General features: G+C 39.4%; 1 protein-coding gene across 1 annotated transcript in view; it reads left to right on the top strand.

Annotated features, from left to right (window-relative positions):
• The first annotated feature begins 94 nt into the window (after positions 1-94).
• The window catches only part of sardh (sarcosine dehydrogenase), a 342235-nt gene continuing 316894 nt past the window's right edge, over positions 95-25435 (top strand). Inside the window, exon 1 of the mRNA XM_068012002.1 lies at positions 95-255. The gene's annotated coding sequence lies outside the window, so the exon portion shown is untranslated. The remainder of the gene's footprint in view (positions 256-25435) is intronic.

Raw genomic sequence — 25435 nt, 5'->3', positions numbered from 1 at the left:
GAACTGTGTTTCATTTATTTTGCCTCTCTCTATCCCTTCTGCCAAAATACATCAATTCATCCTTGTCAGCATTGATTTCTCTCCGCCCATTCCTGGCAGCCGCTCTCTGACCTGCCTTTGCTTCAGCGTGAGCCCACTCTCTCTCTCTCTGTCTTCCGCGTTAGTCTTCCGCTCTCTCGCTGCTCCTTCCTCCCGCTGACGTGGCACCGGGACCGGGACCGGGACCGAGTTGGATCTGAGTTGTTCGGACTGAGGGTGAGTGGATCGGGATCGGGGCAGGTGCGGGGGCTCCGCTCCTCCAGCCCGAGTTTGTGGCCGGACTAATGACCCTTCCTCCTCCGAGTGCCGACCTCGGCCAGGCCGGTGTCCGGAGGCCGGACCGAGTGGACATTCGCAGCGGCCGGAGAGCGGATTTCCCCGGGAATGGGCGACCGCTGCTGCCCTCAAAACACAAACTTCATGCGATTCCTGAGTGAAGGTGATTGCGGGTTAAAGAATTGGGAGAATTTCTAAATGACTGTGTTTTTAATATTCCTCTGGACACTGAACATCTGTCACAGCAGCAGAGCAATGGCCAGAATTCTGTCCGGACAAAGTGATTCCTTCCTGTGGCCTGGACATTGGCTGATCAGCAGCTTTCCCAGTCAACTTTTCAGCAATTACTCCTTCTTGGTCTTCACACTGTTATTATCCTGGTCTATATTCAGGGAATTATTATCCTGGTCTATATTCAGGGAATTATTATCCTGCTCTATATTCAGGGAATTATTATCCTGCTCAAAATTCAGGGAATTATTATCCTGCTCTATATTCAGGGAATTACTATCCTGCTCTATATTCAGGGAATTATTATCCTGCTCTATATTCAGGGAATTACTATCCTGCTCTATATTCAGGGAATTATTATCCTGCTCAAAATTCAGGGAATTATTATCCTGCTCTATATTCAGGGAATTACTATCCTGCTCTATATTCAGGGAATTATTATCCTGCTCTATATTCAGGGAATTACTATCCTGCTCTATATTCAGGGAATTATTATCCTGCTCTATATTCAGGGAATTACTATCCTGGTCTATATTCAGGGAATTATTATCCTGCTCTATATTCAGGGAATTACTATCCTGATCTATATTCAGGGAATTATTATCCTGCTCTATATTCAGGGAATTACTATCTTGCTCTATATTCAGGGAATTATTATCCTGGTCTATATTGAGGGAATTACTATCCTGCTCTATATTCAGGGAATTGCTATCCTGCTCTATATTCAGGGAATTACTATCCTGCTCTATATTCAGGGAATTGCTATCCTGGTCTATATTCAGGGAATTACTATCCTGCTCTATATTCAGGGAATTGCTATCCTGCTCTATATTCAGGGAATTACTATCCTGATCTATATTCAGGGAATTATTATCCTGCTCTATATTCAGGGAATTACTATCTTGCTCTATATTCAGGGAATTATTATCCTGGTCTATATTGAGGGAATTACTATCCTGCTCTATATTCAGGGAATTGCTATCCTGCTCTATATTCAGGGAATTACTATCCTGCTCTATATTCAGGGAATTGCTATCCTGCTCTATATTCAGGCAATTACTATCCTGATCTATATTCAGGGAATTACTATCCTGCTCTATATTCAGGGAATTACTATCCTGGTCTATATTCAGGGAATTATTATCCTGCTCGATATTCAGGGAATTACTATCCTGCTCGAAATTCAGGGAATTATTATCCTGCTCGATATTCAGGGAGTTACTATCCTGGTCTATATTCAGGGAATTATTATCCTGCTCGATATTCAGGGAATTACTATCCTGCTCTATATTCAGGGAATTACTATCCTGGTCTATATTCAGGGAATTATTATCCTGCTCGATATTCAGGGAATTATTATCCTGCTCTATATTCAGGGAATTATTATCCTGCTCTATATTCAGGGAATTACTATCTTGCTCTATATTCAGGGAATTATTATCCTGGTCTATATTGAGGGAATTACTATCCTGCTCTATATTCAGGGAATTGCTATCCTGCTCTATATTCAGGGAATTACTATCCTGCTCTATATTCAGGGAATTGCTATCCTGGTCTATATTGAGGGAATTGCTATCCTGCTCTATATTCAGGCAATTACTATCCTGATCTATATTCAGGGAATTACTATCCTGCTCTATATTCAGGGAATTACTATCCTGGTCTATATTCAGGGAATTATTATCCTGCTCGATATTCAGGGAATTACTATCCTGCTCGAAATTCAGGGAATTATTATCCTGCTCTATATTCAGGGAATTGCTATCCTGGTCTATATTGAGGGAATTACTATCCTGCTCTATATTCAGGGAATTGCTATCCTGCTCTATATTCAGGCAATTACTATCCTGATCTATATTCAGGGAATTACTATCCTGCTCTATATTCAGGGAATTGCTATCCTGGTCTATATTGAGGGAATTACTATCCTGCTCTATATTCAGGGAATTGCTATCCTGCTCCATATTCAGGGAATTACTATCCTGGTCTATATTCAGGGAATTGCTATCCTGCTCTATATTCAGGCAATTACTATCCTGATCTATATTGAGGGAATTACTATCCTGCTCTATATTCAGGGAATTGCTATCCTGCTCTATATTCAGGGAATTGCTATCCTGCTCTATATTCAGGGAATTACTATCCTGCTCTATATTCAGGGAATTACTATCCTGCTCTATATTCAGGGAATTGCTATCCTGCTCTATATTCAGGGAATTACTATCCTGGTCTATATTCAGGGAATTGCTATCCTGCTCTATATTCAGGCAATTACTATCCTGATCTATATTGAGGGAATTACTATCCTGCTCTATATTCAGGGAATTGCTATCCTGCTCTATATTCAGGCAATTACTATCCTGATCTATATTCAGGGAATTACTATCCTGCTCTATATTCAGGGAATTGCTATCCTGCTCTATATTCAGGGAATTACTATCCTGATCTATATTCAGGGAATTACTATCCTGCTCTATATTCAGGGAATTGCTATCCTGGTCTATATTGAGGGAATTACTATCCTGCTCTATATTCAGGGAATTACTATCCTGGTCTATATTCAGGGAATTGCTATCCTGCTCTATATTCAGGCAATTACTATCCTGATCTATATTGAGGGAATTACTATCCTGCTCTATATTCAGGGAATTGCTATCCTGCTCTATATTCAGGCAATTACTATCCTGATCTATATTCAGGGAATTACTATCCTGCTCTATATTCAGGGAATTGCTATCCTGCTCTATATTCAGGCAATTACTATCCTGATCTATATTCAGGGAATTACTATCCTGGTCTATATTGAGGGAATTACTATCCTGCTCTATATTCAGGGAATTGCTATCCTGCTCTATATTCAGGCAATTACTATCCTGATCTATATTCAGGGAATTACCATCCTGCTCTATATTCAGGGAATTGCTATCCTGGTCTATATTGAGGGAATTACTATCCTGCTCTATATTCAGGGAATTGCTATCCTGCTCTATATTCAGGCAATTACTATCCTGATCTATATTGAGGGAATTACTATCCTGCTCTATATTCAGGGAATTGCTATCCTGCTCTATATTGAGGGAATTACTATCCTGCTCTATATTCAGGGAATTGCTATCCTGCTCTATATTCAGGGAATTACTATCCTGGTCTATATTCAGGGAATTACTATCCTGCTCTATTTTCAGGGAATTGCTATCCTGGTCTATATTCAGGGAATTGCCATCCTGCTCGATATTCAGGGAATTGCCATCCTGCTCTATATTCAGGGAATTGCTATCCTGGTCTATATTCAGGGAATTACTATCCTGGTCTATATTCAGGGAATTGCTATCCTGCTCTGTATTCAGGGAATTACGATCCTGCTCTAGATTCAGGGAATTGCTATCCTGCTCTATATTCAGGGAATTGCTATCCTGGTCTATATTCAGGGAATTACTATCCTGGTCTATATTCAGGGAATTGCGATCCTGCTCTATATTCAGGGAATTATTATCCTGCTGTATATTCAGGGAATTGCTATCCTGCTCTATATTCAGGGAATTGCTATCCTAGTCTATATTCAGGGAATTACTATCCTGGTCTATATTCAGGGAATTGCTATCCTAGTCTATATTGAGGGAATTGCTTTCCTGGTCTATATTCAGGGAATTGCTATCCTGCTCTATCTTCAGGGAATTGCTATCCTGGTCCATGTTTAGGGAATTGCTATCCTGGTCCATATTCAGGGAAATACTATCCTGGTCTATATTCAGGGAAATACTGTCCTGTTCTATATTCAGGGAATTGCTATCCTGGTCTATATTCAGGGAATTGCAATCCTGGTCTATATTCAGGGAATTGCGATCCTGCTCTATATTCAGGGAATTATTATCCTGCTCTATATTCAGGGAATTATTATCCTGCTCTATATTCAGGGAATTACTATCCTGCTCTATATTCAGGGAATTACTATCCTGCTCTATATTCGGGGAATTGCTATCCTGATCTATATTCAGGCAATTACTATCCTGGTCTATATTCAGGGAATTATTATCCTGCTCGATATTCAGGGAATTATTATCCTGCTCTATATTCAGGGAATTACTATCCTGCTCTATATTCAGGGAATTACTATCCTGCTCGATATTCAGGGAATTACTATCCTGCTCTATATTCAGGGAATTACTATCCTGCTCTATATTCAGGGAATTATTATCCTGCTCGATATTCAAGGAATTGCTATCCTGGTCTACATTCTGGGAATTACTATCCTGGTCTATATTCAGGGAATTGCTATCCTGCTCTATATTCAGGGAATTACTATCCTGGTCTATATTCAGGGAATTACTATCCTGGTCTATATTCAGGGAATTGCTATCCTGGTCTATATTGAGGGAATTACTATCCTGCTCTATATTCAGGGAATTACTATCCTGGTCTATATTCAGGGAATTGCTATCCTGCTCTATATTCAGGCAATTACTATCCTGATCTATATTGAGGGAATTACTATCCTGCTCTATATTCAGGGAATTGCTATCCTGCTCTATATTCAGGCAATTACTATCCTGATCTATATTCAGGGAATTACTATCCTGCTCTATATTCAGGGAATTGCTATCCTGCTCTATATTCAGGCAATTACTATCCTGATCTATATTCAGGGAATTACTATCCTGGTCTATATTGAGGGAATTACTATCCTGCTCTATATTCAGGGAATTGCTATCCTGCTCTATATTCAGGCAATTACTATCCTGATCTCTTTCTTTTGGGCCTCCTTATCTCGAGAGACAATGGATACGCGCCTGGAGGTGGTCAGTGGTTTGTGAAGCAGTGCCTGGAGTGGCTATAAAGGCCAATTCTGGAGTGACAGGCTCTTCCACAGGTGCTGCAGAGAAATTTGTTTGTTGGGGCTGTTGCACAGTTGGCTCTCCCCTTGCGCCTCTGTCTTTTTTCCTGCCAACTACTAAGTCTCTTCGACTCGCCACAATTTAGCCCTGTCTTTATGGCTGCCCGCCAGCTCTGGCGAATGCTGGCAACTGACTCCCACGACTTGTGATCAATGTCACACGATTTCATGTCGCGTTTGCAGACGTCTTTATAACGGAGACATGGACGGCCGGTGGGTCTGATACCAGTGGCGAGCTCGCTGTACAATGTGTCTTTGGGGATCCTGCCATCTTCCATGCGGCTCACATGGCCAAGCCATCTCAAGCGCCGCTGACTCAGTAGTGTGTATAAGCTGGGGATGTTGGCCGCTTCAAGGACTTCTGTGTTGGAGATATAGTCCTGCCACCTGATGCCAAGTATTCTCCGAAGGCAGCGAAGATGGAATGAATTGAGACGTCGCTCTTGGCTGGCATACGTTGTCCAGGCCTCGCTGCCGTAGAGCAAGGTACTGAGGACACAGGCCTGATACACTCGGACTTTTGTGTTCCGTGTCAGTGCGCCATTTTCCCACACTCTCTTGGCCAGTCTGAACATAGCAGTGGAAGCCTTACCCATGCGCTTGTTGATTTCTGCATCTAGAGACAGGTTACTGGTGATAGTTGAGCCTAGGTAGGTGAACTCTTGAACCACTTCCAGAGCGTGGTCGCCAATATTGATGGATGGAGCATTTCTGACATCCTGCCCCATGATGTTCGTTTTCTTGAGGCTGATGGTTAGGCCAAATTCATTGCAGGCAGACGCAAACCTGTCGATGAGACTCTGCAGGCATTCTTCAGTGTGAGATGTTAAAGCAGCATCGACAGCAAAGAGGAGTTCTCTGATGAGGACTTTCCGTACTTTGGACTTCTCTCTTAGACGGGCAAGGTTGAACAACCTGCCCCCTGATCTTGTGTGGAGGAAAATTCCTTCTTCAGAGGATTTGAACGCATGTGAATGATCTATATTCAGGGAATTACCATCCTGCTCTATATTCAGGGAATTACCATCCTGCTCTATATTCAGGGAAATGCTATCCTGGTCTATATTGAGGGAATTACTATCCTGCTCTATATTCAGGGAATTGCTATCCTGCTCTATATTCAGGCAATTACTATCCTGATCTATATTGAGGGAATTACTATCCTGCTCTATATTCAGGGAATTGCTATCCTGCTCTATATTGAGGGAATTACTATCCTGGTCTATATTCAGGGAATTACTATCCTGCTCTATTTTCAGGGAATTTCTATCCTGCTCTATATTCAGGGAATTGCTATCCTGCTCTATATTCAGGGAATTACTATCCTGGTCTATATTCAGGGAATTACTATCCTGCTCTATTTTCAGGGAATTACTATCCTGGTCTATATTCAGGGAATTGCCATCCTGCTCGATATTCAGGGAATTGCCATCCTGCTCTATATTCAGGGAATTGCCATCCTGCTCTATATTCAGGGAATTGCTATCCTGGTCTATATTCAGGGAATTACTATCCTGGTCTATATTCAGGGAATTGCTAACCTGCTCTGTATTCAGGGAATTACTATCCTGCTCTAGATTCAGGGAATTGCTATCCTGCTCTATATTCAGGGAATTGCTATCCTGGTCTATATTCAGGGAATTACTATCCTGGTCTATATTCAGGGAATTGCGATCCTGCTCTATATTCAGGGAATTATTATCCTGCTCTATATTCAGGGAATTGCTATCCTGCTCTATATTCAGGGAATTGCTATCCTAGTCTATATTCAGGGAATTACTATCCTGGTCTATATTCAGGGAATTGCTATCCTAGTCTATATTGAGGGAATTGCTTTCCTGGTCTATATTCAGGGAATTGCTATCCTGCTCTATCTTCAGGGAATTGCTATCCTGGTCCATGTTCAGGGAATTGCTATCCTGGTCCATATTCAGGGAAATACTATCCTGGTCTATATTCAGGGAAATACTGTCCTGTTCTATATTCAGGGAATTGCTATCCTGGTCTATATTCAGGGAATTGCAATCCTGGTCTATATTCAGGGAATTGCGATCCTGCTCTATATTCAGGGAATTATTATCCTGCTCTATATTCAGGGAATTATTATCCTGCTCTATATTCAGGGAATTACTATCCTGCTCTATATTCAGGGAATTACTATCCTGCTCTATATTCGGGGAATTGCTATCCTGATCTATATTCAGGCAATTACTATCCTGGTCTATATTCAGGGAATTATTATCCTGCTCGATATTCAGGGAATTATTATCCTGCTCTATATTCAGGGAATTACTATCCTGCTCTATATTCAGGGAATTATTATCCTGCTCGATATTCAGGGAATTACTATCCTGCTCTATATTCAGGGAATTACTATCCTGCTCTATATTCAGGGAATTATTATCCTGCTCGATATTCAAGGAATTGCTATCCTGGTCTACATTCTGGGAATTACTATCCTGGTCTATATTCAGGGAATTGCTATCCTGCTCTATATTCAGGGAATTGCTATCCTGGTCTATATTCAGGGAATTGCTATCCTGGTCTATATTCAGGGAATTACTATCCTGCTCTATTTTCAGGGAATTGCTATCCTGGTCTATATTCAGGGAATTGCCATCCTGCTCGATATTCAGGGAATTGCCATCCTGCTCTATATTCAGGGAATTACCATCCTGCTCTATATTCAGGGAATTGCTATCCTGGTCTATATTCAGGGAATTACTATCCTGGTCTATATTCAGGGAATTGCTATCCTGCTCTGTATTCAGGGAATTACTATCCTGCTCTAGATTCAGGGAATTGCTATCCTGCTCTATATTCAGGGAATTGCTATCCTGGTCTATATTCAGGGAATTGCCATCCTGCTCTATATTCTGGGAATTGCCATCCTGGTCTATATTCAGGGAATTGCCATCCTGGTCTATATTCAGGGAATTACTATCCTGGTTTATATTCAGGGAAATACTATCCTGATCTATATTCAGGGAATTACTAGCATGGTCTATATTCAGGGAATTGCTATCCTGCTGTATATTCAGGGAATTACTATCCTGGTCCATATTCAGGGAAATAGTATCCTGATCTATATTCAGGGAAATACTATCCTGTTCTATATTCAGGGAATTGCTATCCTGGTCTATATTCAGGGAATTGCAATCCTGGTCTATATTCAGGGAATTGCAATCCTGGTCTATATTCAGGGAATTACTATCCTGCTCGATATTCAGGGAATTACTATCCTGCTCTATATTCAGGGAATTATTATCCTGCTCGATATTCAGGGAATTACTATCCTGCTCTATATTCAGGGAATTGCTATCCTGCTGTAGATTCAGGGAATTGCTATCCTGGTCTATAATCAGGGAATTACTATCCTGCTGCATATTCAGGGGATTACTATCCTGATCTATATTCAGGGAAATACTATCCTGGTCTATATTCAGGGAATTACTATCCTGCTCGATATTCAGGGAATTACTATCCTGCTCGATATTCAGGGAATTATTATCCTGCTCGATATTCAGGGAATTGCTATCCTGCTCTATATTCAGGGAATTATTATCCTGCTCTATATTCAGGGAATTACTATCCTGCTCTATATTCAGGGAATTGCTATCCTGCTCTATATTCAGGGAATTATTATCCTGCTCTATATTCAGGGAATTGCTATCCTGCTCTATATTCAGGGAATTGCTATCCAGGTCTATATTCAGGGAATTACTATCCTGGTCTATATTCAGGGAATTGCGATCCTGCTCTATATTCAGGGAATTATTATCCTGCTCTATATTCAGGGAATTGCTATCCTGCTCTATATTCAGGGAATTGCTATCCTAGTCTATATTCAGGGAATTACTATCCTGGTCTATATTCAGGGAATTGCTATCCTAGTCTATATTGAGGGAATTGCTATCCTGGTCTATATTCAGGGAATTGCTATCCTGCTCGATCTTCATGGAATTGCTATCCTGGTCAATGTTCAGGGAATTGCTATCCTGGTCCATATTCAGGGAAATACTATCCTGGTCTATATTCAGGGAAATACTATCCTGTTCTATATTCAGGGAATTGCTATCCTGGTCTATATTCAGGGAATTGCAATCCTGGTCTATATTCAGGGAATTGCAATCCTGCTCTATATTCAGGGAATTATTATCCTGCTCGATATTCAGGGAATTATTATCCTGCTCTATATTCAGGGAATTACTATCCTGCTCTATATTCAGGGAATTACTATCCTGCTCTATATTCAGGGAATTGCTATCCTGCTCTATATTCAGGCAATTACTATCCTGCTCTATATTCAGGGAATTGCTATCCTGATCTATATTCAGGCAATTACTATCCTGGTCTATATTCAGGGAATTATTATCCTGCTCGATATTCAGGGAATTATTATCCTGCTCTATATTCAGGGAATTACTATCCTGCTCTATATTCAGGGAATTACTATCCTGCTCTATATTCAGGGAATTATTATCCTGCTCGATATTCAGGGAATTACTATCCTGCTCTATATTCAGGGAATTACTATCCTGCTCGATATTCAGGGAATTACTATCCTGCTCTATATTCAGGGAATTATTATCCTGCTCGATATTCAGGGAATTACTATCCTGCTCGATATTCAGGGAATTGCTATCCTGCTCTATATTCAGGGAATTATTATCCTGCTCTATATTCAGGGAATTGCTATCCTGCTCTATATTCAGTGAATTGCTATCCTGGTCTATATTCAGGGAATTGCTATCCTGGTCTATATTCAGGGAATTACTATCCTGGTCTATATTCAGGGAATTGCTATCCTGCTCTATATTCAGGGAATTGCTATCCTGGTCTATATTCAGTGAATTGCTATCCTGGTCTATATTCAGGGAATTGCTATCCTGGTCTATATTCAGGGAAATACTATCCTGCTCTATATTCAGGGAATTGCTATCCTGCTCTATATTCAGGGAATTGCTATCCTGGTCTATATTCAGGGAATTACTATCCTGTTCTATATTCAGGGAATTGCGATCCTGCTCTATATTCAGGGAATTATTATCCTGCTCTATATTCAGGGAATTGCTATCCTGCTCTATATTCAGGGAATTGCTATCCTGGTCTATATTCAGGGAATTACTATCCTGGTCTATATTCAGGGAATTGCGATCCTGCTCTATATTCAGGGAATTATTATCCTGCTCTATATTCTGGGAATTGCTATCCTGCTCTATATTCAGGGAATTGCTATCCTAGTCTATATTCAGGGAATTACTATCCTGGTCTATATTCAGGGAATTGCTATCCTAGTCTATATTCAGGGAATTACTATCCTGGTCTATATTCAGGGAATTGCTATCCTGCTCTATATTCAGGGAATTATTATCCTGGTCTATATTCAGGGAATTGCTATCCTGCTCTATATTCAGGGAATTATTATCCTGGTCTATATTCAGGGAATTACTATCCTGCTCTATCTTCAGGGAATTATAAACCTGCTCGATATTCAGGAAATTGCTATCCTGCTCTATATTCAGGGAATTACTATCCTGCTCTATATTCAGGGAATTACTATCCTGCTCTATATTCAGGGAATTGCTATCCTGCTCTATATTCAGGGAATTGCGATCCTGCTCTATATTCAGGGAATTGCTATCCTGCTCTATATTCAGGGAATTATTATCCTGCTCTATATTCAGGGAATTGCTATCCTGCTCCATATTCAGGGAATTGCTATCCTAGTCTATATTGAGGGAATTGCTATCCTGGTCTATATTCAGGGAATTGCTATCCTGCTCTATATTCAGGGAATTATTATCCTGCTCTATATTCAGGGAATTACTATCCTGGTCTATATTCAGGGAATTGCTATCCTGCTCTATCTTCAGGGAATTGCTATCCTGGTCCATGTTCAGGGAATTGCTATCCTGGTCCATATTCGGGGAAATACTATCCTGGTCTATATTCAGGGAAATACTATCCTGTTCTATATTCAGGGAATTGCTGTCCTGGTCTATATTCAGGGAATTGCAATCCTGGTCTATATTCAGGGAATTACTATCCTGGTCTATATTCAGGGAATTGCTATCCTGCTCTATATTCAGGGAATTACTATCCTGGTCTATATTCAGGGAATTGCTATCCTGGTCTATATTCAGGGAATTACTATCCTGGTCTATATTCAGGGAATTACTATCCTGCTCTATATTCAGGGAATTATTATCCTGCTCGATATTCAGGGAATTGCTATCCTGCTCTATATTCAGGGAATTATTATCCTGCTCGATATTCAGGGAATTGCTATCCTGTTCTATACTCAGGGAATTATTATCCTGCTCGATATTCAGGGAATTACTATCCTGCTCTATATTCAGGGAATTACTATCCTGCTCTATATTCAGGGAATTGCTATCCTGCTCTATATTCAGGGAATTATTATCCTGCTCTATATTCAGGGAATTGCTATCCTGGTCTATATTCAGGGAATTGCTATCCTGGTCTATATTCAGGGAATTGCGATCCTGCTCTATATTCAGGGAATTGCTAACCTGCTCTATATTCAGGGAATTATTATCCTGCTCTATATTCAGGGAATTGCTATCCTGCTCTATATTCAGGGAATTGCTATCCTGGTCTATATTCAGGGAATTACTATCCTGGTCTATATTCAGGGAATTGCTATCCTGCTCTATATTCAGGGAAATGCTATCCTGGTCTATATTCAGGGAATTGCTATCCTGCTCTATATTCAGGGAATTACTATCCTGGTCTATATTCAGGGAATTGCTATCCTGCTCTATATTCAGGGAATTGCTATCCTGGTCTATATTCAGGGAATTGCTATTCTGGTCTATATTCAGGGAATTGCTATCCTGGTCTATATTCAGGGAATTACTATCCTGGTCTATATTCAGGGAATTATTATCCTGCTCTATATTCAGGGAATTGCTATCCTGGTCTATATTCAGGGACTTGCTATCCTGGTCTATATTCAGGGAATTACTATCCTGCTCTATTTTCAGGGAATTGCTATCCTGGTCTATATTCAGGGAATTGCCATCCTGCTCGATATTCAGGGAATTGCCATCCTGCTCTATATTCAGGGAATTACCATCCTGCTCTATATTCAGGGAATTGCTATCCTGGTCTATATTCAGGGAATTACTATCCTGGTCTAGATTCAGGGAATTATTATCCTGCTCGATATTCAGGGAATTACTATCCTGCTCTATATTCAGGGAATTACTATCCTGCTCTATATTCAGGGAATTGCTATCCTGCTCTATATTCAGGGAATTATTATCCTGCTCTATATTCAGGGAATTGCTATCCTGGTCTATATTCAGGGAATTGCTATCCTGGTCTATATTCAGGGAATTGCGATCCTGCTCTATATTCAGGGAATTGCTAACCTGCTCTATATTCAGGGAATTACTATCCTGCTCTATATTCAGGGAATTACTATCCTGCTCTATATTCAGGGAATTGCTATCCTGCTCTATATTCAGGGAATTATTATCCTGCTCTATATTCAGGGAATTGCTATCCTGGTCTATATTCAGGGAATTGCTATCCTGGTCTATATTCAGGGAATTGCGATCCTGCTCTATATTCAGGGAATTGCTAACCTGCTCTATATTCAGGGAATTATTATCCTGCTCTATATTCAGGGAATTGCTATCCTGCTCTATATTCAGGGAATTGCTATCCTGGTCTATATTCAGGGAATTACTATCCTGGTCTATATTCAGGGAATTGCTATCCTGCTCTATATTCAGGGAAATGCTATCCTGGTCTATATTCAGGGAATTGCTATCCTGCTCTATATTCAGGGAATTACTATCCTGGTCTATATTCAGGGAATTGCTATCCTGCTCTATATTCAGGGAATTGCTATCCTGGTCTATATTCAGGGAATTGCTATTCTGGTCTATATTCAGGGAATTGCTATCCTGGTCTATATTCAGGGAATTACTATCCTGGTCTATATTCAGGGAATTATTATCCTGCTCTATATTCAGGGAATTGCTATCCTGGTCTATATTCAGGGACTTGCTATCCTGGTCTATATTCAGGGAATTACTATCCTGCTCTATTTTCAGGGAATTGCTATCCTGGTCTATATTCAGGGAATTGCCATCCTGCTCGATATTCAGGGAATTGCCATCCTGCTCTATATTCAGGGAATTACCATCCTGCTCTATATTCAGGGAATTGCTATCCTGGTCTATATTCAGGGAATTACTATCCTGGTCTAGATTCAGGGAATTGCTATCCTGCTCTGTATTCAGGGAATTACTATCCTGCTCTAGATTCAGGGAATTGCTATCCTGCTCGAAATTCAGGGAATTGCTATCCTGGTCTATATTCAGGGAATTGCCATCCTGCTCTATATTCAGGGAATTGCCATCCTGGTCTATATTCAGGGAATTGCCATCCTGGTCTATATTCAGGGAATTACTATCCTGGTTTATATTCAGGGAAATACTATCCTGATCTATATTCAGGGAATTACTAGCATGGTCTATATTCAGGGAATTGCTATCCTGCTGTATATTCAGGGAATTACTATCCTGGTCCATATTCAGGGAAATAGTATCCTGATCTATATTCAGGGAAATACTATCCTGTTCTATATTCAGGGAATTGCTATCCTGGTCTATATTCAGGGAATTGCAATCCTGGTCTATATTCAGGGAATTGCAATCCTGGTCTATATTCAGGGAATTACTATCCTGCTCTATATTCAGGGAATTACTATCCTGCTCTATATTCAGGGAATTATTATCCTGCTCGATATTCAGGGAATTACTATCCTGCTCTATATTCAGGGAATTGCTATCCTGCTGTAGATTCAGGGAATTGCTATCCTGGTCTATAATCAGGGAATTACTATCCTGCTGTATATTCAGGGGATTACTATCCTGATCTATATTCAGGGAAATACTATCCTGGTCTATATTCAGGGAATTACTATCCTGCTCTATATTCAGGGAAATACTATCCTGGTCTATATTCAGGGAAATACTACCCTGGTCTATATTCAGGGAATTACTATCCTGGTCTATATTCGGGGAAATACTACCCTGCTCGATATTCAGGGAATTACTATCCTGGTCTATATTCAGGGAATTACTATCCTGGTCGATATTCAGGGAAATACTACCCTGCTCGATATTCAGGGAATTACTATCCTGGTCAATATTCAGGGAAATACTATCCTGGTCTATATTCAGGGAATTACTATCCTGGTCGATATTCAGGGAATTACTATCCTGCTTTATATTCAGGGAATTACTATCCTGCTGTATATTCAGGGAATTACTATCTTGGTCGATATTCAGGGAATTACTATCCTGATCTATATTCAGGGAATTACTATCCTGCTTTATATTCAGGGAATTACTATCCTGCTCTATATTCAGGGAATTACTATCTTGGTCGATATTCAGGGAATTACTATCCTGCTTTATATTCAGGGAATTACTATCCTGCTCTATATTCAGGGAATTACTATCCTACTCTATATTCAGGGAATTACTATCCTGATCTATATTCAGGGAATTACTATCCTACTCTATATTCAGGGAATTACTATCCTGATCTATATTCAGGGAATTACTATCCTGCTTTATATTCAGGGAATTACTATCCTGATCTATATTCAGGGAATTACTATCCTACTCTATATTCAGGGAATTACTATCCTGATCTATATTCAGGGAATTACTATCCTGCTTTATATTCAGGGAATTACTATCCTGCTCTATATTCAGGGGATTCCTATCCTTCTCTGTATTCAGGGAATTACTATCCTGGTCTATATTCAGGGAATTACTATCCTGCTTTATATTCAGGGAATTACTATCCTGCTCTATATTCAGGGATTTACTATCCTGCTCTATATTCAGGGAAATACCTTCCTGGTCTATATTGAGGGAATTACTATCCTGGTCCATATTCAGGGAATTACTATCCTGCTCTATATTCAGGGAATTACTATCCTGATCTTTATTCAGGGAAATACTATCCTGGTCTATATTCAGGGAATTACTATCCTGGTCTATATTCAGGGAATTACTATCCTGGTCTATATTCAGGGAAATACTACCCTGCTCGATATTCAGGGAATTACTATCCTGGTCTATATTCAGGGAATTACTATCCTGGTCTATATTCAGGGAATTACTATCCTGGTCGATATTCAGGGAATTACTATCCTGCTTTATATTCAGGGAATTACTATCCTGCTCTATATTCAGGGAATTACTATCTTGGTCGATATTCAGGGAATTACTATCCTGCTTTATATTCAGGGAATTACTATCCTGCTTTATATTCAGGGAATTACTATCCTGCTCTATATTCAGGGAATTACTATCCTACTCTATATTCAGGGAATTACTATCCTGATCTATATTCAGGGAATTACTATCCTACTCTATATTCAGGGAATTACTATCCTGATCTATATTCAGGGAATTACTATCCTGCTTTATATTCAGGGAATTACTATCCTGATCTATATTCAGGGAATTACTATCCTACTCTATATTCAGGGAATTACTATCCTGATCTATATTCAGGGAATTACTATCCTGCTTTATATTCAGGGAATTACTATCCTGCTCTATATTCAGGGAATTTCTATCCTTCTCTGTATTCAGGGAATTACTATCCTGGTCTATATTCAGGGAATTACTATCCTGCTTTATATTCAGGGAATTACTATCCTGCTCTATATTCAGGGATTTACTATCCTGCTCTATATTCAGGGAAATACCTTCCTGGTCTATATTGAGGGAATTACTATCCTGGTCTATATTCAGGGAATTACTATCCTGCTCTATATTCAGGGAATTACTATCCTGATCTTTATTCAGGGAAATACGATCCTGGTCTATATTCAGGGAATTACTATCCTGGTCTATATTCAGGGAATTACTATCCTGCTCTATATTCAGTGAATTCCTATCCTTCTCTGTATTCAGGGAATTACTATCCTGCTCTATATTCAGGGAATTACTATCCTGATCTATATTCAGGGATTTACTATCCTGCTCTATATTCAGGGAATTCCTATCCTTCTCTGTATTCAGGGAATTACTGTGCAGGTTTGTATTCACGGAATTACCATCCTGGTCTATATTCAGGGAATTACTATCCTGCTCCATATTCAGGGAATTACTATCCTGGTCTATATTCAGGGAATTACTATCCTGCTCTATATTCAGGGAATTACTATCCTGATCTATATTCAGGGAAATACTATCCTGGTCTATATTCAGGGAATTACTATCCTGCTCTATATTCAGGGAATCGCTACCCTGGTCTATATTCAGGGAATTACTATCCTGGTCTATATTCAGGGAATTACTATCCTGCTCTATATTCAGGGAATTACTATCCTGATCTATATTCAGGGAAATACTATCCTGGTCTATATTCAGGGAATTATTATCCTGCTCTATATTCAGGGAATTGCTATCCTGCTCTATATTCAGGGAATTGCTATCCTGGTCTATATTCAGGGAATTACTATCCTGGTCTATATTCAGGGAATTGCTATCCTGATCTATATTCAGGGAAATACTATCCTGGTCTATATTCAGGGAATTACTATCCTGCTCTATATTCAGGGAATCGCTATCCTGGTCTATATTCAGGGAATTCCTATCCTTCTCTGTATTCAGGGAATTACTGTGCAGGTTTGTATTCACGGAATTACCATCCTGGTCTATATTCAGGGAATTACTATCCTGCTCCATATTCAGGGAATTACTATCCTGGTCTATATTCAGGGAATTACTATCCTGCTCTATATTCAGGGAATTACTATCCTGATCTATATTCAGGGAAATACTATCCTGGTCTATATTCAGGGAATTACTATCCTGCTCTATATTCAGGGAATCGCTACCCTGGTCTATATTCAGGGAATTTATATCCTGGTCTATATTCAGGGAATTACTATCCTGCTCTATATTCAGGGAATTACTATCCTGATCTATATTCAGGGAAATACTATCCTGGTCTATATTCAGGGAATTACTATCCTGCTCTATATTCAGGGAATCGCTATCCTGGTCTATATTCAGGGAAATACTATCCTGCTCTGTTTTCAGGGAATCGCTATCCTGGTCTATATTCAGGGAAATACTATCCTGCTCTATATTCTGGGAAATACTATCCTGCTCTATATTCAGGGGACTACTATCCTGGTCTATATTCAGGGAAATACTACCCTGCTCTATTTTCAGGGAATTACTCTCCTGGTCTCTCTTCAGGGAAATACTATCCTGGTCTATATTCAGGGGATTACTATCCTGCTGCATATTCAGGGAATTACTATCCTGGTCTATATTCAGGGAAATACTGTCCTGCTCTATATTCAGGGAATCGCTATCCTGGTCTATATTCAGGGAAATACTATCCTGCTCTGTATTCAGGGAATCGCTATCCTGGTCTATATTCAGGGAATTCCTATCCTGCTCGATATTCAGGGAAATACTACCGTGGTCTATATTCAGGGAATTACTATCCTGTTGTCTATTCAGGGAATTGCTATCCTGGTCTAAAATCAGGGAATTACTATCCTGCTGTATATTCAGGGAATTACTACCCGTGTCTATATTCAGGGAATTACTATCCTGGTCTATATTCAGGGAAATACTATCCTGGTCTATATTCAGGGAAATACTAACCTGCTCTATATTCAGGGAATTACTATCCTGCTCTATATTCAGGGAATTGCTATCCTGGTCTATATTCAGGGAATTAATATCCTGGTTTCTGTTCAGGGAATTACTATCCTGGTCTATATTCAGGGAATTGATATTCTGGTCTATATTCAGGGAATCGCTATCCTGGTTTATATTCAGGGAATCGCTAGCCTGGTCTATATTCAGGGAATTAATATCCTGGTCTCTGTTCAGGGAATTACTATCCTGCTCTCTATTCAGGGAATTACTATCCTGGTCTATATTCAGGGAATTCCTATCCTGCTCGATATTCAGGGAAATACTACCTTGGTCTATATTCTGGGAATTGCTATCCTGATCTATATTCAGGATATTACCATCCTGGTCTATTTCAGGGAATTACTCTCCTGCTGTCTATTCAGGGAATTGCTATCCTGGTCTAAAATCAGGGAATTACTATCCTGGTATGTATTCAGGGAATTACTATCCTGCTCTATATTCAGGGAAATACTACCCTGGTCTACATTGAGGGAAGTACTATCCTGCTGTATATTCAGGGAATTACTACCCGTGTCTATTTTCAGGGAATTACTCTCCTGGTCTCTCTTCAGGGAAATACTATCCTGGTCTATATTCAGGGGATTACTATCCTGCTCTATATTCAGGGAATTGCTATCCTGGTCTATATTCAGGGAATTAATATCCTGGTCAATATTCAGGGAATTGCTATCCTGCTCTATTTTCAGGGAATTACTCTCCTGGTCTCTCTTCAGGGAATTGCTATCCTGGTCTATATTCAGGGGATTACTATCCTGCTCTATATTCAGGGAATTACTATCCTGCTCTATATTCAGGGAATTGCTATCCTGGTCTATATTCAGGGAATTAATACCCTGGTCTATATTCAGGGAATTGATATTCTGGTCTATATTCAGGGAATCGCTATCCTGGTTTATATTCAGGGAATCGCTAGCCTGGTCTATATTCAGGGAATTAATATCCTGGTCTCTGTTCAGGGAATTACTATCCTGGTCTGTATTCAGGGAATTGATATTCTGGTCTATATTCAGGGAATTACTATCCTGGTCTATATTCAGGGAATCGCTATCCTGGTTTATATTCAGGGAATCGCTATCCTGGTCTATATTCAGGGAACTAATATCCTGGTCTCTGTTCAGGGAATTACTATCCTGCTCTATATTCAGGGAATTACTATCTTGGTCGATATTCAGGGAATTACTATCCTGCTTTATATTCAGGGAATTACTATCCTGCTCTATATTCAGGGAAATACCTTCCTGGTCTATATTGAGGGAATTACTATCCTGCTGTATATTCAGGGAAATACCTTCCTGGTCTATATTGAGGGAATTACTATCCTGGTCTATATTCAGGGAATTAATATCCTGGTCTATGTTCAGGGAATTACTATCCTGGTCTATATTCAGGGAATTACTATCCTGCTCTATATTCAGGGAATTACTATCCTGATCTATATTCAGGGAAATACTATCCTGGTCTATATTCAGGGAATTACTATCCTGCTCTATATTCAGGGAATCGCTATCCTGGTCTATATTCATAGAATTACTATCCTGTCCTATATTCAGGAATTAATATCCTGGTCTATGTTCAGGGAATTACTATCCTGGTCTATATTCAGGGAAATACTATCCTCGTCTATATTCAGGGAATTACTATCCTGGTCTATATTCAGGGAATTAATATCCTGCTCTATATTCAGGGAATTACTATCCTACTGTATATTCAGGGAATTACTATCCTGGTCTATATTCAGGGAATTACTATCCTGCTCTATATTCAGGGAATTACTATCCTACTGTATATTCAGGGAATTACTATCCTGATCTATATTCAGGGAATCGCTATCCTGGTCTATATTCAGGGAATTACTATCCTGCTCTATATTCAGGGAATTACTATCCTGATCTATATTCAGGGAATTAATATCCTGGTCTCTGTTCAGGGAATTACTATCCTGCTCTCTATTCAGGGAATTACTATCCTGGTCTATATTCAGGGAATTCCTATCCTGCTCGATATTCAGGGAAATACTACCTTGGTCTATATTCTGGGAATTGCTATCCTGATCTATATTCAGGATATTACCATCCTGGTCTATTTCAGGGAATTACTCTCCTGCTGTCTATTCAGGGAATTGCTATCCTGGTCTAAAATCAGGGAATTACTATCCTGGTATGTATTCAGGGAATTACTATCCTGCTCTATATTCAGGGAAATACTACCCTGGTCTACATTGAGGGAAGTACTATCCTGCTGTATATTCAGGGAATTACTACCCGTGTCTATATTCAGGGAATTACTATCCTGGTCTATATTCAGGGAAATACTACCCTGCTCTATTTTCAGGGAATTACTCTCCTGGTCTCTCTTCAGGGAAATACTATCCTGGTCTATATTCAGGGGATTACTATCCTGCTCTATATTCAGGGAATTGCTATCCTGGTCTATATTCAGGGAATTAATATCCTGGTCAATATTCAGGGAATTGCTATCCTGCTCTATTTTCAGGGAATTACTCTCCTGGTCTCTCTTCAGGGAATTGCTATCCTGGTCTATATTCAGGGGATTACTATCCTGCTCTATATTCAGGGAATTACTATCCTGCTCTATATTCAGGGAATTGCTATCCTGGTCTATATTCAGGGAATTAATACCCTGGTCTATATTCAGGGAATTGATATTCTGGTCTATATTCAGGGAATCGCTATCCTGGTTTATATTCAGGGAATCGCTAGCCTCGTCTATATTCAGGGAATTAATATCCTGGTCTCTGTTCAGGGAATTACTATCCTGGTCTGTATTCAGGGAATTGATATTCTGGTCTATATTCAGGGAATTACTATCCTGGTCTATATTCAGGGAATCGCTATCCTGGTTTATATTCAGGGAATCGCTATCCTGGTCTATATTCAGGGAACTAATATCCTGGTCTCTGTTCAGGGAATTACTATCCTGCTCTATATTCAGGGAATTACTATCTTGGTCGATATTCAGGGAATTACTATCCTGCTTTATATTCAGGGAATTACTATCCTGCTCTATATTCAGGGAAATACCTTCCTGGTCTATATTGAGGGAATTACTATCCTGCTGTATATTCAGGGAAATACCTTCCTGGTCTATATTGAGGGAATTACTATCCTGGTCTATATTCAGGGAATTAATATCCTGGTCTATGTTCAGGGAATTACTATCCTGGTCTATATTCAGGGAATTACTATCCTGCTCTATATTCAGGGAATTACTATCCTGATCTATATTCAGGGAAATACTATCCTGGTCTATATTCAGGGAATTACTATCCTGCTCTATATTCAGGGAATCGCTATCCTGGTCTATATTCATAGAATTACTATCCTGTCCTATATTCAGGGAATTAATATCCTGGTCTATGTTCAGGGAATTACTATCCTGGTCTATATTCAGGGAAATACTATCCTCGTCTATATTCAGGGAATTACTATCCTGGTCTATATTCAGGGAATTAATATCCTGCTCTATATTCAGGGAATTACTATCCTACTGTATATTCAGGGAATTACTATCCTGGTCTATATTCAGGGAATTACTATCCTGCTCTATATTCAGGGAATTACTATCCTACTGTATATTCAGGGAATTACTATCCTGATCTATATTCAGGGAATCGCTATCCTGGTCTATATTCAGGGAATTACTATCCTGCTCTATATTCAGGGAATTACTATCCTGATCTATATTCAGGGAAATACTATCCTGGTCAATATTCAGGGAATTACTATCCTGATCTATATTCCGGGAATTACTATCCTGCTCTATATTCAGGGAATTACTATCCTGCTCTATAGTCAGGGAAATACTACCCTGGTCCATATTCAGGGAATTGCTATCCTGGTCTATATTCAGGGAATTCCTATCCTGCTCTATATTCAGGGAATTGCTATCCTGGTCTATATTGAGTGAAATGCTATCCTGCTTTATGTTCATGGAAGTACTATACTGGTCTGTATTCAGGGAATTACTATCTTCGTCTATTTTCAGGGAATTCCTATGCTGGTCTATATTCAGGGAATTGCTATCCTGGTCTATATTGGAAGAATTGCTATCCTGCTCTATGTTCAGGGAATTACTATCCTGGTCTATATTCAGGGAATTACTATCCTGGTCTATGTTCAGGGAATTACAATCCTGCTGTTTTTTCAGGGAATTACTATCCTGGTCTATATTCAGGGAATTGCTATTCTGGTCTATATACAGGGAATTACTATCCTGCTCGATATTCAGGGAATTAATATCCTGGTCTATATTCAGGGAATTACTATTCTGGTCTATATTCAGGGAATTACTATCCTACTGTATATTCAGGGAATTACTATCCTGATCTATATTCAGGGAATCGCTATCCTGGTCTATATTCAGGGAATTACTATCCTGCTCTATATTCAGGGAATTACTATCCTGATCTATATTCAGGGAAATACTATCCTGGTCAATATTCAGGGAATTACTATCCTGATCTATATTCCGGGAATTACTATCCTGCTCTATATTCAGGGAATTACTATCCTGCTCTATATTCAGGGAATCGCTAGCCTGGTCTATATTCAGGGAATTAATATCCTGGTCTCTGTTCAGGGAATTACTATCCTGCTCTCTATTCAGGGAATTACTATCCTGGTCTATATTCAGGGAATTCCTATCCTGCTCGATATTCAGGGAAATACTACCTTGGTCTATATTCTGGGAATTGCTATCCTGATCTATATTCAGGATATTACCATCCTGGTCTATTTCAGGGAATTACTCTCCTGCTGTCTATTCAGGGAATTGTTATCCTGGTCTAAAATCAGGGAATTACTATCCTGGTATGTATTCAGGGAATTACTATCCTGCTCTATATTCAGGGAAATACTACCCTGGTCTACATTGAGGGAAGTACTATCCTGCTGTATATTCAGGGAATTACTACCCGTGTCTATATTCAGGGAATTACTATCCTGGTCTATATTCAGGGAAATACTACCCTGCTCTATTTTCAGGGAATTACTCTCCTGGTCTCTCTTCAGGGAAATACTATCCTGGTCTATATTCAGGGGATTACTATCCTGCTCTATATTCAGGGAATTGCTATCCTGGTCTATATTCAGGGAATTAATATCCTGGTCAATATTCAGGGAATTGCTATCCTGCTCTATTTTCAGGGAATTACTCTCCTGGTCTCTCTTCAGGGAATTGCTATCCTGGTCTATATTCAGGGGATTACTATCCTGCTCTATATTCAGGGAATTACTATCCTGCTCTATATTCAGGGAATTGCTATCCTGGTCTATATTCAGGGAATTAATACCCTGGTCTATATTCAGGGAATTGATATTCTGGTCTATATTCAGGGAATCGCTATCCTGGTTTATATTCAGGGAATCGCTAGCCTGGTCTATATTCAGGGAATTAATATCCTGGTCTCTGTTCAGGGAATTACTATCCTGGTCTGTATTCAGGGAATTGATATTCTGGTCTATATTCAGGGAATTACTATCCTGGTCTATATTCAGGGAATCGCTATCCTGGTTTATATTCAGGGAATCGCTATCCTGGTCTATATTCAGGGAACTAATATCCTGGTCTCTGTTCAGGGAATTACTATCCTGCTCTATATTCAGGGAATTACTATCTTGGTCGATATTCAGGGAATTACTATCCTGCTTTATATTCAGGGAATTACTATCCTGCTCTATATTCAGGGAAATACCTTCCTGGTCTATATTGAGGGAATTACTATCCTGCTGTATATTCAGGGAAATACCTTCCTGGTCTATATTGAGGGAATTACTATCCTGGTCTATATTCAGGGAATTAATATCCTGGTCTATGTTCAGGGAATTACTATCCTGGTCTATATTCAGGGAATTACTATCCTGCTCTATATTCAGGGAATTACTATCCTGATCTATATTCAGGGAAATACTATCCTGGTCTATATTCAGGGAATTACTATCCTGCTCTATATTCAGGGAATCGCTATCCTGGTCTATATTCATAGAATTACTATCCTGTCCTATATTCAGGGAATTAATATCCTGGTCTATGTTCAGGGAATTACTATCCTGGTCTATATTCAGGGAAATACTATCCTCGTCTATATTCAGGGAATTACTATCCTGGTCTATATTCAGGGAATTAATATCCTGCTCTATATTCAGGGAATTACTATCCTACTGTATATTCAGGGAATTACTATCCTGGTCTATATTCAGGGAATTACTATCCTGCTCTATATTCAGGGAATTACTATCCTACTGTATATTCAGGGAATTACTATCCTGATCTATATTCAGGGAATCGCTATCCTGGTCTATATTCAGGGAATTACTATCCTGCTCTATATTCAGGGAATTACTATCCTGATCTATATTCAGGGAAATACTATCCTGGTCAATATTCAGGGAATTACTATCCTGATCTATATTCCGGGAATTACTATCCTGCTCTATATTCAGGGAATTACTATCCTGCTCTATAGTCAGGGAAATACTACCCTGGTCCATATTCAGGGAATTGCTATCCTGGTCTATATTCAGGGAATTCCTATCCTGCTCTATATTCAGGGAATTGCTATCCTGGTCTATATTGAGTGAAATGCTATCCTGCTTTATGTTCATGGAAGTACTATACTGGTCTGTATTCAGGGAATTACTATCTTCGTCTATTTTCAGGGAATTCCTATGCTGGTCTATATTCAGGGAATTGCTATCCTGGTCTATATTGGAAGAATTGCTATCCTGCTCTATGTTCAGGGAATTACTATCCTGGTCTATATTCAGGGAATTACTATCCTGGTCTATGTTCAGGGAATTACAATCCTGCTGTTTTTTCAGGGAATTACTATCCTGGTCTATATTCAGGGAATTGCTATTCTGGTCTATATACAGGGAATTACTATCCTGCTCGATATTCAGGGAATTAATATCCTGGTCTATATTCAGGGAATTACTATTCTGGTCTATATTCAGGGAATTACTATCCTGCTCGATAATCAGGGAATTACTATTCTGGTCTATATTCAGGGAATTACTATCCTGCTCGATAATCAGGGAATTACTATTCTGGTCTATATTCAGGGAATTACTATCCTGGTCTATATTCAGGGAATTACTATCCTGGTCTATGTTCAGGGAATTACTATCCTGCTGTTTTTTCAGGGAATTACGATCCTGCTCTATATTCAGGGAATTACTATCCTGCTCGATATTCAGGGAATTAATATCCTGGTCTATATTCAGGGAAT

The sequence above is a fragment of the Heterodontus francisci genome, chromosome 32, assembly GCF_036365525.1.
Source record: "Heterodontus francisci isolate sHetFra1 chromosome 32, sHetFra1.hap1, whole genome shotgun sequence".
Classification (NCBI taxonomy): Eukaryota; Metazoa; Chordata; class Chondrichthyes; order Heterodontiformes; family Heterodontidae; genus Heterodontus; species Heterodontus francisci.
This window is presented reverse-complemented; position numbering and strand designations above follow the sequence as displayed.